The 17,412-nt window shown below is 39.1% G+C and overlaps 1 protein-coding gene across 4 annotated transcripts in view; it reads left to right on the forward strand.

Annotated features, from left to right (window-relative positions):
* macrod1 (mono-ADP ribosylhydrolase 1) overlaps window positions 1-17,412 on the forward strand; it is a 181,402-nt gene that overhangs the window by 46,558 nt on the left and 117,432 nt on the right. The window lies entirely within an intron of this gene.

Below are 17,412 nucleotides of genomic sequence, written 5' to 3' on the forward strand. Positions count from 1 at the left end.
TAAACATTTTACATCATTCCAAATCCTTCGCACACACACACACACACACACACACACACACACACACACACACACACACACACACACACACACACACACACAGACTCCACAGCCACTCTTCTGAATATTAATACGGAGGAGAGAATTCCTTTGAGCCCCATTGTCAGCCGGCCTATTGTTCTCGGCTGGCCTCTCCCCCGGTGCACGTGCGAGTGTGTTTGGTATTAATCCCCGGCCCGGTGCCTACGTTGTGCGCTTATGCATATTATACCCGTGTATTCATTGCATGTGAGCGCTGTTTGGAGCAGAGCAGCAGTTAAAAGCAGCGGCGAGGGAGCTGAGGGGTGTGTTTGTGGCCTGCCTCAGCCTATAAAGACAACTGGCCTGAGAACACTTGAAGCAGCCGTCGGGGGCCAACATTGGCAATTATTTCACCTGGAGGCACTATCTGTAAAATGAACACTCTCGTTAAAAAAGAGCATACACACACGTGTGTGTACGCGTTGCAATGCCCACACTAGTCGCTTTGCTCGAAAGGCAAAATATACACGGAAACGCAAATGCTTGTCTTTCCATCAAAGAGTAATGTGCTGTTTATGATGTTTGACTGCCTGTGTGTGCGCTCATGCGTGTGTGCGTTTGCACACTTTGTTGTGCGTGTGTGTGTGTTTGAGAGCACATCTGTGTGGATTTATGTGTGTGTCACTGTTTAACTACCCCGCACACGTAACCTCCCCATCTCTGCCTCCCTGTTTCTCATTTACTGAGCCAGCGCCAGAGAGAAGGAGTGTGGGGAAACGAGAAAATAAGTGATAGCGTGGGGGAAGGAGAAAGAGAAAGGGAGACGGTGAAATAGAGGCGTAGAGGGAGGTGGTGATGGAAGTGTGTGTGTGTGTGTGGGGGGGGGGGGTGGTGTATGAGGAAAAATGGAGTGAGGCTGGAGTAAAAAAGAAAAGGAAAGAGAGGAGATAGAGAAGCAGGAAGAAGAAGAGGAGGAGAGGAAAAGACAGAGGAGGAGGCAGCAGATTTATGAAGCCATTGGAATGTAATTTGGAGGCAGAAATTACTGTCAGCCTGAGCAAGGTTTAAACTCGGTGAAGCCTGAATCCCGGGCTTTTGTCTGTGTTTGTATGGTGAGGATCACGGACGAACCAATGGCAAATGCAATGCAGAACAACCCCGCGCTTTGCACTTCCCCGTCGTACTCGGCGTCGCCCATCTTCGCCGTCACCCCTCGCACGAGTGGCACGGCTGCGTGGCATCGGAACATCACCCTGCATTCATATTTAACAGTTCATATTTCATCTCCGCTCCAAAGACGCAGACGCACACACACGCTCTGGATTCTTGTCAGGCTCTGAAGGCCATGACTCTGGCAGAATCAGTCGAGGGTGTCGGTGTGGACAGAAAGAGGGCTGGAGGAGGAGAGAGGGGAAGATGTAGTGGTGGTGGAGAGACAGAGAGAGCGTGTCAAGGATAGACAGAGAAAAAAGGTAGAGGTGGGAAATGGGAAAAAGGAGGGAGTGTGAGACTCTAAGAGGGGCTAAAAAGAAGTGTTGAGAGGGGATGTGACTGGCTTTCTAACGCAGCAACACACAGCTTCCATTTAGCCTGAAAGGGAGGGGTGCAGAGGGTGTGGGGTGATGAAGCACGGATAATCAGCAAAGATCTGAAGGGAAGAAAAGCTCAATACAGTGTGCCCCCCCGCCCCCACCCCCACCCCCACCCCTTCATCTAGCAACACTTTGACACTCGCTTGTAATGCACACACCAAAGACCAGCTTTCTTTTGCAACTAATTTAAATTTTTTTTTTACTCGAACTCCTCTTCAATTAGCTGCTGTGAATAAATGAAACAAGACGGTTAAAGCTTTTTCTTCTGTTTTTCTTTTTCTCAACACGTCCAGAACAAAAATCAAAATCAATAAGATGCAAAAGTATGATTTTTGATGGAGGATTAAGAGGAGATACGTCATCGTCTTTTTAACAAACATCCAGTTTGGGTCACCTTGTGACTGAGCAAAATTAATAAATCAATGAAAACTTGCATCCATCATTCATACAGAGTTACTATAGGGCTGAAAGTGCAATTTTATATGTATATATGTACAGTATATGCTAAAAAGTTTATTCTTGACTCCTCTTGGTTGTGCTGATCAAAGCATTTCGTTCCCACTGGCTTCTTTTACGGTATAGAAACTATTTTCTTATGTATCGCCTCGCTGCCATAAATAGTCTGCCACAGGGAGTCCTACATCTGCCGTCTCACGGCTCGAAGTTTGAACATTAAAGTTGCTGATAAACAAGATTGAATTTCCATCTTTACAGCATGTCGACACGCTTCAACATGCTTTGTTTAACCTTCTCAAGCGTTCATTTTAAACTAAAGATGCACCTTTGTACTCGCTGCTAATGTGCACTTAAAATTCTGGTTTGATTTATTGATATACTTCATAGGTGGAGTCAGTTTCTCAGCCAGAACTGTACGGAAAAGATATAATAAAAAAGATGAAGGATTTTAGCTTCAGCCGGAATGATGATTTGGTTGTCTGGAATGATGCATCGTGCATCACCAAACTTTAAACTTATCTCCTCCTGAAAGACGTCTGGTATCAATCCTGTATATATTCACATAATTTTACTCTGCGCATCATCAGTTATTTGCTAAACCTATTCCTGTGCATTACGAAGCTTCTCTGTTTTGTTAAAATGGCAACTTCCTTGTCTGACGCAGCTGTTTCTCTGTCATCACTGACCACATTTAATTCTCTTAATATTTAAACACCAAGCAGACAAGATATTAAAACAACGTAGATCAAATGATTAACCAACAAGTTTTCAGCTCTAAGGAGATGAAGACGTGCGACGCAGAGTGAGTGTTAGCTTTTGTAGTTTTTACTTGTTTAGCGTTAGGTTATGTAACATTTTTACATGTTTAATGGTTTTGCTTTAGTAAGCTGTATTTTCTGTTTAGAAGTTTAGCTTTTTCACGAACTTGGAAAACTGTTAGCAGACCAATTAGCTTCCACTGAATTAGGTTTTGCCAACTTTAAGTCTGTTAACAGCTAATGAACAAGCTAACATCAGCAGGGTTGTGTCAGTCACCAGTCTTCAAATAGGAGACGAAGCAGATTAAGTGACGGTCACTGTAGCGGCTAGCGATAAGCTGTTAGTGCTAGCTTCCGCTAATTATTTTATACATGTTTAACATTAGCAAAGCTATAATTTAAATTAGCATATGAGTTAGCAAAGCTCAGTTTATATTTAGCTGTGCCCACAAAAGTTGGTGCCTTTAAATGTACAATATATTGACTCCTAGCTACACTGATAAAACCTGATAAACACAACAACCAGCTAAAGACTTTATTGCAGCCTCTAAACTCTATCATTCAGTTCAGACAAACCTCAGCAGACAGCAGGACATGTTGAAGGAGCCGTGCTGGTCCCACTCAACAATCCACAGAACCCACTTTATAACTTGATGGACGTCAGTGGAATGATAGGAGTTCATAGTATTAACCCTCCTTCTACGTTTGGAACAAAATGACTCACTGGGCCTAAAACTGAGGCCTTCAGAGTCATTCTGATCCAAGGACAGCAGGAAGGTTTATTGTTTAGGTTTATTTGTTTAAGGTTTTAAATCCTAAACATTTTTTAAATAATCTCTAAAAAGAACAAATATTAAATGACAGTACACAGAGTTATTTATTTAAGAAAAAAGTACATTCTTTATAATTTCTTGTACATTTTTTTTAACCCAACTCTGAAGATTTGTAGGACATGGATTGTGGCGTTGACTGCATGATTTATGGTCTGTTTCCATCTCAAATTCTTTTGTTTTTATTTTTCCAAAATAAATGCTGTTGCATAGAAAAAGAGAAATATTGGATCTAGAAAAAATTACTAACATTTTGTTATGACTAAATCACACATGTAGGTTATATATTGGATCTAATTAGCTTTATAGCATGTGTAAAAGAGGCTTCCAGTGGATATTTTTATTCCCTCTTCAGTGTAGACATCTTCAGCATTGGACAAAATTTTCATAAGGCAGAACCTTTAGCAAAAAGTGTAAAAAATACTATCACTTATAGTACATCACTCTGCAAATACTAATATTTTGAGTATTGTTTTAATGTAAAGTTTGATGTGTTGAACAGTCCAGATCTGTGCACAGAATATGTTCCAGTCACTAAAGCATAATTTAACCAAATTTATTTTTTTTCTCTGTAAGTGATCTAGTATTATTCCCGTTATTTCTAAATATTCAGTGTATTTTTTCCACTTTGAGCAACAACCTTGGTCTTTATACACATAGTAATTTATTAAAATGTTTCACTTTTCCTATTCAATAAGAATTTTTTTTAGTGCGCACAACTCAAATTTCCTTATAAAAAGGGAAAGAGAGTAAATGGGTGCCTGGTTCTGAAGGATCAAAAAAAAAAATAGGATAACCAGCACTCCAAAAATACTAAGGGAAGAAAACAGGACGCGTTAATAGTATTTTTCACTTTTCCTATTCAACATTTTTATAGCCAGCCGCTAAAATGCGAAGCAGTTCACTGAAACCAGCAGCATTTTTTGTTGCTGTGAGCATGTGGAGGAATAAATGTCACAGTACTGATAAATGTCAAGACAAATGTGTTTTAACACAATCTGTATTATTTTGCTTTTATCAACCTCTCAGGGGTCAGAGGGTTTTTGTTCGCTTCTTTTACCGTTTCACAAAAAAGAGTTCATTTGAAAAAGGAAAAATATTTCTCCAGATCTTTTTCACTTCTGGTAAAAACATCCTCTTAGTCGTTCTCTCCATCTCTCCCTCACACTTTTTTTTATCTTTTTGTCTTTGTTTTTTGACCCGTGAACTTGCTGTGACGTTTTCCCTCCTCCTGACACACAAACGCAGCAGCTCTGGGTTCTTTGTTCTTCCAGCCAGTGACAATGATAGCAACACCATTATGCACTGTGACAACACTACCTCCCACTCACTTTCTACAGCACTTCACACAATCTTCTGCTTGTCTCTGCTTCTCTCCATTTTTCTGCCTCTCACTCTGAATCCTGTTGAGGTCAATTATCTCTGAATTTACTTATAGGAAGAGGTCGACTTGTTCTGGGTGCTGGAAGGTGCTAAGTGGCACCTGCAGATTGTTTTAAATGGTTTTACATTTTTTTTTCTTCAGCACTTTCTTCTTTTTAACTCTGATCTGTTTTTGTCAGTTTTTTCTTTCTATAGCTTCTTTTGTTTAGTTTTGCTTTAATCCTTTGTCTATTTTTTTACTTCAGATGGTTGAAATGGTTACATACAATGTGTGAAGTGTTCTTATATCGACCATATGTGATTGATATTGATAACTTGAACAAAACGTCTGGTTCTTTCATATTGTTTGTTTTCCACAATCGCTAGTCAATACTTTTCTTTTTCTTTAGTTGTGTTTTCTCCACATATACTACATGTTTTGTATACTTTGAACTCAGGCTTTCTTTTTTCAGTATAACTTGTTTTGTTAATTCATTTTTACTGTTATTATAAACTTTTTTACCTTATTACATTTTCATGATATTGCTACAACAATGCAAATTCCCACATAAAGGGTCAAATGAAGGATTGTTTTTTGTTCCATCCATCCACCCATCCACCCATCCATCCATCCATCCATCCATCCATTCATCTATCCTTCCATCCATTCGTCCACCCACCCACCCATCCATCCATCCATCCATCCATCCATCCATCCATCCATCCATCCATCCATCCATCCATCCATCCATCCATCCTCTTTACTATCTTCTTTCATGGAAGAACAAAATGTATTTCCAGTCTAAAACAAATAGATGACCTGTTGTCCTTTATTAAGCGCCAACAATCCTTTGGTAACACAGAGTCAGAGGGCAGAGTTCACGAGCTTCACTGCCTTGGAGAACAAGCTGTCCTTCAGCTGTTTTGTCCCAGTTTTGTGGGGACGGCGGTGAATAGTTTACGAGCTGGACGTGTCGGGTCCTTCATAATATTCTTTGCTCTGGTTCTGTTATTAAAAGGCCTTGCCATTAATTCTATTTTCATAAAGCTTGTTCATAAACATTTTATTTTGCCGTGGAATAAATCAAATATTTTGCACATATGCACACCTAAATCACTTCTGGACAATCGCAACATGTTTGAACCAGGGTTTCACCCCAAAAAACTGGCTAAGCTCGGTTGTGTCCCTGATGGACTGGAGACCTGTCCACGTGTCCCCTGCTTTCACCCAAAGTCAGCTAATATAAGCTCTATTACTACAACTACAAAATCTTCAAATCACACCTGATTTGTACTAATCACTGTCTTTGCAAAACCTCAAATGAACAACTATAAGAAAAAAAATCCCAGTCACCGTGAAAATAAAAAGTTTTGCCATCTGTGCCCTAAAGGGTTAATGTTCTGGTGGAGTGGAGTTGTGTGGAAAAGAGAGGAATGACTGATAAACTAAATCTGTGTTTTTCTGCCAGACCAGTACCTCCTGTAGCCTTTTTTGGATGTTTTGTTAAACTCTTAAGAGATAAAAAAATTACTTGGACTGTTTTTTTGCACATATTATTATAGCTTTTAGCTTCGCTGCTCAATCAGTGCTATTTTTAGCACATGTGCTTCGCAGGCGACGTTGGTTAAACGAACAACGTTTAGCCTGGCGGAGTGGCATGTAAAGCCTGGCGGCCCCCCTGCCTAACAATACACTAGGGGGAACCCTGGTTGAACACTGTTGTAAACCTTCTGCTGAGGCTCTTATGTGCTGGATTGTTTTTGGCATAATCTATAATGTGCAAAAATTACTTCTTTTAAAAGTGAGGAAGGTTTGTTCAAGAGAGGAGTAAAGGACACCATCTTTATGAAGGGGAACCTGCCTGTCGTTGAACAGGGGTGTCCACTTTCCCCCCTGCTGTTATTGCGAGTATCCCACAGCTCTCTGAACAACAAGCAGCCATCAGGCCACAAATGATCAGCTGTTAGGGTGATGGTTCTCCTTTTACATGTGAACAACCAGTTTTTGGGAGTCACAGACAAACATGTTGGTCCACTCGTCAAAGGAGCTGTTATAAGGCTGAGTTTACCTGCAACTCGTCACACTGAAGGAGTGTTTTGGATATAAGACGAAATATTTCAAGAGGAATTATGCATTATTAAGCTGCATCAGGACTCGCATCACATTCTGTTTACTTTTGCTGTCATAAAAAACACTAAATGCAGTTTTGTTTCGTTGGATTTATAGTAAATTACCAATAAACATATGTTTTTATTGATGTTTGGATCATTTATATAACCCTGCCACTTTTGATCTATGCAGGTTATTTTAGTTCCGAACGTCGCCTCAGCTTGACGATCAGACAGAAACTTTTTACATTAAATCATTTTTCCCCACCACCTGGATCTGGTATCTATATATGCGTGTGGTGGGTGTGTTTCTTGCTGTGTTTTCTTTTCTCTTCCCTCTGCCCCCACAGCCCCCCACTTGTTCCTCTGAACGTTAAAGGCAGGACAGATCTCCAACAGTGATCAACCGCTGCGAAGCAAGCAGCGCAAATGGGAAATTTCAATAGATAGGGCCTGAAACCCTGTTGTTCATGAGTGAGAAGATGTGGGGGGGAGAGGGAGGCTAAAGAAGAAGGATGGAAAGGACTGGGAGCGTAGATGGAGGCAGACAGGGAGACAAAGTGAGCTATACAGTTTTTTAGCCCTGAGGGGAGGCCAGTTTGCAATGAAGGAATGAACAGCTGAGGAGGGAGTCAACAAGACTTTGAGAGAAAATGTGGCTGAAAAGAAAAAACAAACGAAAACAAACTGAAGGAGGAGGAAAAGTAAGAACTTCATCTTTCAAAAAAAAAGACAAAGAGAGGAGGTGAGTAAGGAGGGCACAAGTTGGGCAACAAGAGGCAGGTTAAGAAGTGCCCATAAGGCTGCTTTACATAAATAGCATACGAGTAATGAAAACGCCAGCGGCTTCATTTTAAACGCAGCAGCTAATAATTAAAAGAGTCAAGACCTCACGCTGTGGGGCCACGGAGATAACACACAAATTTTTCTGCATTATCTGCAAATAAACTGAATTATCTCTCTGGGGGGTCCTCAGAGTTCCGCGGCCTCGAGTGCTGACTGTATTTTCACGCCGACTTCACCTGCTCACTTCACCTCCAATTACGATTGACGGATTAATGATGAATGTTTTCATTTTCTACCCGCAGCTGCCGCTAAGAACATCTCTCGATTAAAAGCTCGACCGTCTTCCGACGCGGAGTCTGGAAAATAATTCCCCGCGTGTTATTTCTCGACAGGACAAAAAAGCTTTTCTGCAACTACAATTTAGACCTGAGAAGCATGTGAGCGGGGGGAAAAAAAACTCGAGATGAGCCCTTTTAGGAAAAGCTGGCAGCTCCTTAAGGCAGGATGATGCAGGTTTCATTATGAGTTTTACAGACTGACAACCCCTGAAGCTGTGAGTAAAATCCTCCCACAACATGCCGGAATTAATTTCTCTGCTCGGTCGTATGCAATAAAGCGACAACTTTATATAAAAAAAAAAGAACATTCTGTAGCGGGTGGGGACCAGGACATCCTCGGTCACATCAGCTGCGGACGAAGCCGCCTGGATTATGACTTGAGAGAAACATGAATTTTAATATTTGCCTGTTTACATCAGCCTAATGTTGTTTTCTATCAGCACAGAAGGAATGCGTCAAATTTATCTGTTAATAAAATATATAAAAAGAGAAAAAAACAGTTTCCTTCTCAGCCTGGCTTATAATGCACTGGGAGATGCTTTGATATACCACATATTTCAGCCCAACACACATTTCCACAGGCAGCCCAGCATGCAAACACATCGCCTCGTGACAGTATGTAGATAAATAATCCCATTAAATATGATTGAAGGTTTTTACAGCCCTGTCTCCGTCTTGTTTTCTCTGTCTTCAAGCTCAGAGGGAGGAAGTAACTGCAGATGGATAATTTACGGGTCGGACACCTTTACGCACACTTGCATCACTCACAAACAACAGTCCACCAGAAGGCACTCTTAGATAAGTCCCTGTTACTCTCCCGGGGTTGAGCTTGTACCTTTTCGAAAGAGGATCCCCGGAGTCCTGTGTTTGGAGACGACAAACAAAACACGCCATTTTAAAATCCAATAAGACGTGAAGTAAACTCGGCCTCCTGGTGGCAGGCTAAACCTCCAATCCAGCTGACACGCTTTCCGTCTTTCACTCCGCAAACATTTTCATATCCCCCCTTGTATCATTTCCTGTCATTCATTGTTTCATCGTTATCTACAAAAAAAAAAAAAAGAGGAAAGAGGAAAGAAACAGAAAACATCCACTGAAGCTAAACTTTTTAGTGGGGATTGCATTGTTGTCGAGCTAAAATCACTACCCATCTGTCAACAGGCTGTCATAAAAAAAAACAGAAGACTCCAGAAAAATGAGTAATTATCAAAGCTTATTAAAGCTCATAGTCGAGTAGAACCTCTGCATAGAGGTCTACTGGAGACCGATATATCAGGACAATATATTTCTACCAGATATTTTCACAAATTATGCACCATCTTGTCACAGCATTGTCTTGACAAATCTTAGTAATTAGCTTGTGTACATGTAAATTTCTGTCTTAAGATACTGTGGCAGTGTTCTTCGCTCGTTGTTGCCTTGGTAGCTGCTGGTACTTTGGCATTTGTTTCCACTTAGACTTGTTTTGTTGCAATTTAAGCCCTTTCAGCTCAACAGTTGTGTCATTAAACTCAATCACTTTGGTATTTAGTCAAAATTTGGCTCAGATTTACAAAAGTAATGTTTTTCTGCTCAGTTTTTCTCCTATTATGGTTTATTGGCTGCATATCCATAGAACAAAGAGCTTGCTTTTGTTAAAGTGATCTCTGACTACTTGCACATTTTGGTTTTATAATGTTGTTTCTCTGTTCCTCTAAAAGTTGTGACATGAAAACATCAAATTACTTCAATATTGTCTGTTCATTACATTTTTCACTCTGACATGTTGCCATTTTGTTACTAAAACACAAAGAGTCGAGGTTTAACAGCAATGATGTGTGACAATAAATTTATATTTTATATTAGTTTCTATGTTCTGCACAATATATGAGTTAAAACGATCAAACGTGAAGTTTCGTAAAGTAGCTTTAGAACTAATGCCATAAATATTACAAATATATATGTGGCATTAGCTCCAGAGCTAATAAATCTAGTGTTAGCTTGTAAGCTAATATATATGGTGTTAGCTCCAAAACTAATATATAAAACGAGAGAGGGAGACAGTATATTACATACAGTATACGACTAAAAAAACCATGTTTTTCCAGTCTCGTTTCTCCAGTTGAAGTAAATGTTTGTCAGATAGTGTCTAATGTTACAACTACTTGGAGTTCCCTTTAACAAACGTTTAAATGGATGCCCTCTTACATTTTTGCATTCAGCATATCACTTGATCTCCTTCCCGTTTGTCATTAAAAATTGGGCTGTAACTTGAAAACACTGCCAGTTGGTGCTTATCCCAAATTTAATTTTGAGCATTTGTTTAAAACAACAAACAAACATGCAAGTTCTCCATAGATAACATTGTTCTTGTGCCTCAGTGATAGTAATTTTTTGCTGCAGGCGACTCAAACGGCAACAGACTGAACTGTGGCTGCAAGTGGTAAGAAATTGGAAAACATGGGACAATCTGGAGCTTTTGGCACAGCAACGCCATGACAAATGTACTGCTTTTTCCACTATAATTGGGAATTCCAATTTTTTTTCTGGCTTATTTGGTATTCAACTCTTAATTCTGCACATCAGATACAATTTTCTAATTCTCTCAAATTCATACTGATCAAATCTTTTCTGTCTTTTTATTCTGTTTTGAGTAGTGATACAGTCATGGTTGGAGAGCTGTTTCTCGATCTGAAAAGAATTCACTTTCAGAAACAAGATAATCGATCGTTTTGTCCTTCAGTTTGGTTTTTTTTTATTCATTATTACGCTTGTATCTGTGCTTTCTTATCGAGTTTCAAATCCTTTGATGAAAGAAAGATCAAAAAGAAATCCCTCATTGCCTCAGCTGAACTTCTCCAGATAACATCTTTAGCTTCCCTTTATTTTATTATTTTAACCACTGGCTTTTTTTTCTCCAACGACATCTTTCTGTAACTGTTCTTGACTGGGTAACAAGTACAGAAAATGTCAGCCATCAGTGAATCTCTCTCCTAGTTATTTTTCTCATTTACTTGCAGTCACAAAACGTTTTTTTAACAAGTCATTTGTTCTTTCTGTGTGAGCTGCTGCTAACTGCTGGAGGAGTTTAGCACAAGTTCTTTCTAAAAGTGAAAAAAAAAACTTTTGTCGAATTTAGATCATTCAATTGGCGAAAAATATTGGCAACAACTCAGATGATCAGTTAATAGCAGTGGTTGTATTTCAAGACAAGTATTTATTGTTTCTGGCTGCTAAAGTGAAAAGATTTTTCTGTTCTTTGTTGTATAATAGTTGACTGAATAATGTGAGTTTGTTAATTGTCACTTGCTGTCATTTTGGGCATATAAATTATAAATTATGGTGTCAGGCAAATTGCCTGCATTTGTTCAAGATGAGGCACTTTCATTCTCGTGTCAAAGGTTATTAACTGCACAATAACAGCTTAGTCTGCATGTCTGAAATCTTAACACAGAATAAGTGACTTTTGTCATTTCAGCAACTTTCTGCTGATTTCCATCCAAGATGAAGTAGAACTTTTTGGCAGCTATTTATATCATTTTCCTATTTTGTTACATTTGGGGAATGCTCAAAGCCACGTGAGGTGAAGTTCCAGCATCTGACTCATCCAAGTATTGCTTCAACAAATGCACAGATACATTCCCAAACACTCACGCTCATATGCCATAATACAATTTAACAAGTCTTCTGCACTTGTTTTGTGTGTGTGTTCATGTCTGTGTCCAGAAGCATCATAAATTGTTAAAACCTTTGACTGAGAAATGCATTTTTCTAATGTGCTTATCTGGCATCAGCTGTCTTTTACATCTATTTCAGGATTTCTGGGTATTGTACTTATGAAGTCTTTAGGTCTGCGTCCAAAACAAAACAAAACAAAACAAAACATGGCAAAGCTGTAATAATGTAATAGCATTTTGCTTTTATGTCAACTGTAAACTATGAAAATATCAATTCACAATAATTTCCAGGATGAAAGAATCTGTCCTCTCATCTGTTTGTCCTGTTTTTGGCAAAAAAAAGAAACACAAGTAAGATGAATCCATCTGAAGCCTGAATGTTTATTAGTCTCTTGAGTTACCCTAAATATAAAGTGATCTTTATCTGGATATCCTGGGTGTGAATTTTAAAAAAGGGAGCTTAGCATAATAAAGTTGGGACTAAATGGGCAGCAATTAAAGTAAACAAAGGCATGTGTCCTGTCAGAACAGCGTGGGTTGGCTTAGAGAAGTTGACAACTTTTGAACAGCCCCCTGCAGTCGAAGTTGCTGTCAAATGTCTGTTTTTTGTTGTTGTTGTTGTTTTCCATTGAAGGGTTCCTTATTAGGTGAAAAGACTGAAAAGTATTTATGTTACAACATTGCTTAAATTCGCTAAAAGCTTAGAACAGTTTCTTTCTGTTTTATTTTCCTATTTTTATATAGAAAACATCGTCATTCCTTTTTGAATGACGATATCTCAAAATTCCTTACAGCAACATATAAACAAACACCTACAGATTAATATATCTGTCAGCTCACAAAATATTACATAGTTTTGCATCTGTGAGAGAAAAGAAGGTAACTGACTGCACATTTAAAAAAAAATCTCAATGTTGTAATAGTTGTGATATCACTGCACAAACTGCAGGCAAACAAAATGTAGTTATCAGATGGACCCTCTCTCTAAATGCTCACAGCTGAAACATGAATGTTATTCTTTCATTCCAATATTTAACAATAATATTGCAATTGCAGTACTACACTTTGAATCCTCATCTTATCATGGTAGAGGAGTTTGTGTGACTGAATGATCATAAGAGCTCTTCTTTTGGGGGCAATAAAAACTGATCCTGGTAGAGTTTCCCAATTGGTCCTAGGTGACAGGCCAGACAAAAAGCGATTCAAAACATTTGTATGGACAGAAAAAAATCAAGGAGCTTAATGCCCCTTGTCCGGATGTGGGTTACTGAGGCCCCACCCTGGAGCCAGGCCTGGGGGAGGGGCTTGTTGGGGACTTGGTGACCAGGTCTCTACCCATGTGGCCAGGTCAGGCTCTGCCTGAATGAGCAACATTAGTTTGCCTTCCTGTGGACTCACCGAAGGGTCCACACGAGTCAGGTGCATGATGTCACAGGCGGTAGCCAAAGTCAGGGTCCTTGGCGCTCTGACCCTGGCCTACCAAAGCTGTCTCTTGGGACATGGAACATAAGCTCACTGATGGGGAAGAAGCCTGAGCTTGTGTATGAGGTTTGAGAGGTATGACTAAACATAGCTGGGCTCACCTAGATGAACAACATGGGCACCGGAAGGTGCTTCAGGCATGTCCAACTGGGGAGAGACCCCGGGGAAGACCTAGGACACGATGGAGAGATTATTTCTCTGGGAATGTCTTGGAATCCTCTTAGAAGAGATGGAGATGGTGGCTTAGGTATGAGAGGTCTGGGCCTCCCTGCTCAATCTGCTGCCCCAGCGATCTGACTCCGGATAAAGCGGAAGATGATGGATGGATGGATGGATTGATTGCAGTTCCTTATGTTGTTCAGCTATACTTGATAACTCTGAGCCGATGACTTTCTTACCTTCTCATGTTTGAACTATTAATGGTGTTGATGAAGAAACTTAGGCATAAACGTCCTGATGCATCTCAGTAATCCAGGTAGAAAAAAAAGAAGTAGGTGTTCTGGATGGGTTCTTTTTTTTCGTGAAACGTTTCGTCTCTCCTCCAAGAGACTTCTTCAGTCTGATGAGTTTCAGGTGAACTCAGCCTTATAAGCACTGCCTCCACATGGTGGACAAACAGGTTAGTCACATGCAAAAGAGGGCCATCGCCTAACAATAGGCTTGATTAGTTGCATGTGACTAACCTGTTTGTCCAAGTGGAGGCAGTGCTTATAAGTCAAGTCAAGTCAACTTTATTTAAATAGCACATTTAAAAACAACTGCTGTTGGCCAAAGTGCTTCACATATTGCAAACTAAAAACAAAGCATTGCTAAAAGAACACAAATGATAAACCCATAAAACAGACCAAATAAATAGGGAAACAACTATTAAACTTCATTAAAAGCTTTTGAAAACAGGTGTGTTTTAAGAATAGATTTAAAAACTCCCAAGAGTTGAGGCCTGTCTGATGTGAAGAGGCAGCTTATAAGGCTGAGTTCACCTGAAACTCATCAGACTGAAGAAGTCTCTTGGACGAGAGACAAAACATTTCACTAAAAAAAAAGAACCCATCCAGAGGACCTACTTATTTTTTCTTTTTGATTCTATGCATAAAGCATTATTTCATTATTATTTCATTATTTTAGCTTTTCATAAACATTTCATTTAAATATAATTTAAAATCTACCTGAGTACGTTAATAAAAAAAAGCTTTTTGAAAGGTCTGAATTTTACTCTTTGTCCAAACTGAGGTCCTTCCTTGAGCTATCACATCAAAAGATCTGAATGATCCCTTTAAAGGCTCATTCTAACACCTACAAATGAAATTTTCAATGTGTTTTAGTCGTCTTTACTCTGAATACTCATTACTAAAGAACCTATCAGTGAGCAGACTTAAATTCTCTTTCCACCAAGCTTCTCTTTTCAAAGTCTTTCTGAATTCTCCTTCATATTTTTCCCTTGATCTCAGGATGCTTTCTGGGTCAAGGAAACGTGCTTCAGAAAATACTTGGGATACGGTTGACTACTCAAAAAAATTACCTTTTAAGTCTTTACCCACACACTGTTTTCCCTGAGCCCAAGGGGAAGAAGGTGTTATGAGGTCAAGAAAAGATGAGAAGAATGAATCTCAGGAACTTGGCAAAAGACAATATTGCTGCTAAAATAATGTGGAGAGCTAAAACCCATTAAATACTCAGGCTCATACTGTCTTGCTGTGTTTTTGTCAGGATGGACAACTTGGTGAAATAATTACTTCATTATCGAGTTTAGCAGTTCAACACACTTTAAAATATATTTAAAACACCTTATAACTAAAACAGATTGCACACACACCCTCTTGTCCCTTTATTTACTTAAAAGCAAATAAGGATGTCCGTATGAAAAATCATTTAGCATTGTTTTAAATGTTGCTGTTGCAAGAAATTGTGGGAGGTGTGGGCCAGATCTGGTGTCAAGTTGGCACTGATGGCTTGGCAAGTTGTTTGTTAGTCGGATGTGGGTCAGGTCTGGCAACAATGTCACTGCTTTTAAGATGGCATGCCACAACTGGCCCAGTTGTGATTTGATTTATGTGGTGCTGGCCAATGCACGGACCACCTCTGGCAAACCACATCTGAGCCACCAAAAGGCCGTCATTCTTCACAGTACCTGGGCTGAGTGTGCATTGTGTGGGCCAGAACTCAGCCAGACCAATTTCACTATGTGGACACCATCTTCCTTCTTTCCACAAAGAATGGTTTTGTGTTTATTTCTAAATGAAGTAATAATCTTTATTTTTTATTTCAGTGTTTAATTTTGACTAATTTTGTTTATGCCCGTAGGAGGCAACTGTTCTGCCTCTTTGAGTGCTAATTTTTATTGTTGCACAGAAACATGGGTGCTTAACTCTTTTTAACGTTAGAATCCACTAAAAATAAAAAATAAAAATCAGGAAAAAATTATTAGAAAATAATTTAAAAAGACCAATTTAGGATGAAAACTGCTTCAGCAGGTTGGAAGATTTCCTCACAGTCGGCTTCACGTTTGAAGCAATTCTTCGAAACCGACTATGATTCATTCATTTACATATTGAGATCCAGTTTCAAGCCAGGCTGAAGAAGAATAATGAGCATGTTAATCAGCACCATCTTGTAACAGTACACTGAATTCAAAGTTCAACATGTACTTTTATTAATAAATCTGAATACATTTACTATGTATCAGAGGCCTTACTAGTTTTTACTTAAACAGTTAATGCTACAAACATATTTATATTTTGTAAATATGGGTTACATGAGCTTTCTTTTAAAGGGTTATTCCACAATAGGACTTGAATATGTTGAATAAACAAAGTTTTAAAAAGAAAACCTAAGTAGCTTTTACTACCATCAGGATAATTTCAGCGCACAGTAGCAATCTGTTTTTGTTGTCAGAACCAGGTTGCTTGTAAAGATAAAGTTGGAGTAGTCACCAGGCAAAATCAATTTTCAGTTTTGTGCTTGTATTCAGTGTGAGATAACACGTTGTACAATCTAAATAAAATCCATTATAAGTTGCTAGACAACAGCCGTTCTAAACCTTTTTCAAGACTCTGTATTTTAGAGGGACCTTTTTAATGTTCAAAGAGTGAGTGCAAAGAAACAAAAACACCTTTTTCTACTGAAACTGTGGTATCAATGTGAACTATAACACCCCGACAAAGTGTAAATGCAAACTCCATAAATGGGATAATTAATCTGATACAGGTGTGGTTTTAACATCAGGAGGAAATGAGCACGGCTCATTTTGTGTTCCTGATTGACTAAGTTTTATTTTTTTTAGATTTTTTTAATAGGATATAACAAACTGTAGAGAACAGATATTATAGGAAAGATGAAGAATGTTTATATGAATGTTTGAGTTGCTCATAAGTGAAGACCACATTTTAATTCTCTGCCACTGAAGGCAAAAGGTTTTGTCTCCACCATTACCAAAATTCATTATAAACCACTGGATGGATTTGAATTAAATTTAAAGATAACAACCCACATAGCAAAATTTGTCTGGCCCAGATCTGGCCCACATAATGCATTAACACTCAGGCCTGATACAACAAACAATGATGGCCCTTTGGTGGTTCAGATGTGGTTTGCCAGAGGTGGTCCATGTATTACCCAGCACCACATAAATCAAACCACAACTGGTCCACATCCAGTTGACAAACAACTTGCCATGCCAGCAGTCAGCCAGCTTGTCACTAGATCTGGCCCACACCTGTCTGCTATGTAGGAGTTATTGGGTGTGCATCTGCAGCCGGTTAAATTAATTAAATCAACCCAGGTAAGGATTACTCCATAGGTAACAAAAACTATTACAACTCAGCCAATTTTACTAATAAACATAAATAGGCCTGTTGCGATAGTCAATAAATCAATTAATTGCACGATAACTTTTTTTGAGGTCGGAAAAAAAAGACGGCGATAAGTTTCATTTTCCTGCTTGTTTTTTTTACTTCGTCTCTCTCCCTCTCTGTGCTCCGCTACACAGGGGCTCAACTGACTCCTCCCCTCCTGTTTTCTTAGTG

Source organism: Austrofundulus limnaeus, unplaced genomic scaffold (genome assembly GCF_001266775.1).
Source record: "Austrofundulus limnaeus strain Quisiro unplaced genomic scaffold, Austrofundulus_limnaeus-1.0 Scaffold1, whole genome shotgun sequence".
Taxonomy (NCBI): Eukaryota; Metazoa; Chordata; class Actinopteri; order Cyprinodontiformes; family Rivulidae; genus Austrofundulus; species Austrofundulus limnaeus.